The following is a 1,621-nucleotide window of genomic DNA, read 5'->3' on the forward strand; positions in this document are numbered from 1 at the left end:
TTCATGAGGGAGGGGGAAGTGGGGAGGAAAAGGGGAAAATGAGGAGCTGATGCCAGGGGCTTAAGTGGAGAGTAAATGTTTTGAGAATGATGAGGGTAATGAATGTAAAAATGTGCTCTATACAATTGATGTATATATGGATTGTGATAAGAGTTGTATGAGCCCCCAATAAAATGATTAAAAAAAACATGAAACCACACAAAAAAGGTGGACAGAAACCAACCACAAACAGCAACAAATCCACCTACTACATCAAGAATGACACTGAATGTCAATGGATTAAATGCACCAATCAAAAGAGAGAGTAGCAGAGTGGATTAGTAAACAGGACCCACCTATATGCTGTTTACAAGAGACACATCTTAAACTCAAAGACAAAAATAGACTAAAAGAATGGATGGCGGGTTGGGGGTCGATGGAGGCCCTTTTAGGGTGGTTCCAGACGTCCCTCCACGGTCTCATCCAGTCCCCTCTCACCTCTCGCGCTCGCCCAACTCTACCCTCTGGGCCTTGTCCCCTGAGCTCTGCCCTTGGATGTCCGACTGCCCAGAGCCTGCATGTGCCGTGGCGCACTCCAGGACCAGGCGCTGGTGGGTCCTGGGCCCCTGGGCGGGGGTCCCGGGGCACCCCTCCTCCTTCGGAACCCGTTGTCCCGGTCCTTGTCTTTCCCCCTGATCTAGTGTTCAGGGCAGGCCAACAGAGCAGACCACGACAGCTGCTGACCCTCTATAACCCCATGGGAGCTGCGCTTCGCACGAGTCCTGTGCACAGCACCTGCCAAATATACAATGTTTGACGCCGAGGGCTACGTGAGACCTCAGTCCTGCATCGATATTGTGATTCGCACGTGGCCCCCATACCCAGCCACTACGATGTCCAAGACCACTTCTGCATTGAGCTGTCTGAGGAGGGGGCCGAAGGGCGAGTGGTGGGACGCAAGGGCATCCCCTCGGTCCTGAGAGTTCTGGCTTACCCTCTTGAGCTTCAGGTGGGGCAGGAGGCGCCTCCACCAGGCCTCCTGGCAGGACACTACCCCCACCCCCACCGCCAGGCACTTCCAGGAGAACTCCCACCCACAACTGGCCACCAGCTCCTTCCTCCTCTTCCTGCTAACCGGCATTGTTGCTGTGTCCTTCCTGCTGCTCCCACTCCACGATGAACTGGGCAGCCAGCTGCCCCAAGTCTTACATGTCTCACTGGGACAGAAGTTGGTAGCAGCCTATGTCTTGGGCCTCCTCACCATGGTGTTCCTCCGTACCTGGGCAGGCACAGGAGACAGCCACTGTGGTGCACATCCCCATGCCACCAATCCTGCTCCTTGCCTCCCCCACCCTCAAACCACCCTCAGATTTGTATTCATTTTCCAAGTTGAAAAAAATACATTTTTAAAACTAAAAAAAAAAAAAAAAGAATGGATGGCAATAAAGCTACCAAATCAATGGCAACCATAAAAAGGCAGGAATGATATTAATCTTTAATAAAATAGACTTAAAGGTGAATAACATAACGAGATACAGAATGGATACTACATAATGATTAAAAATATTTAATCAGAAATATTTAACCTTAATAAACTATAGAACTTTGAGCTCACTGCGTTAATCCAGGTAGACTAGAGAAA

The 1,621-nt window shown here is 50.1% G+C and overlaps 1 pseudogene; it reads left to right on the plus strand.

The window, feature by feature from the left end:
* The first annotated feature begins 557 nt into the window (after positions 1-557).
* The window catches only part of LOC101646782, a 2,924-nt pseudogene continuing 1,860 nt past the window's right edge, over positions 558-1,621 (plus strand).

The sequence above is a fragment of the Echinops telfairi genome, unplaced genomic scaffold (genome assembly GCF_000313985.2).
Source record: "Echinops telfairi isolate 266 unplaced genomic scaffold, ASM31398v2 ScPeMD7_4;HRSCAF=17, whole genome shotgun sequence".
NCBI lineage: Eukaryota > Metazoa > Chordata > Mammalia > Afrosoricida > Tenrecidae > Echinops > Echinops telfairi.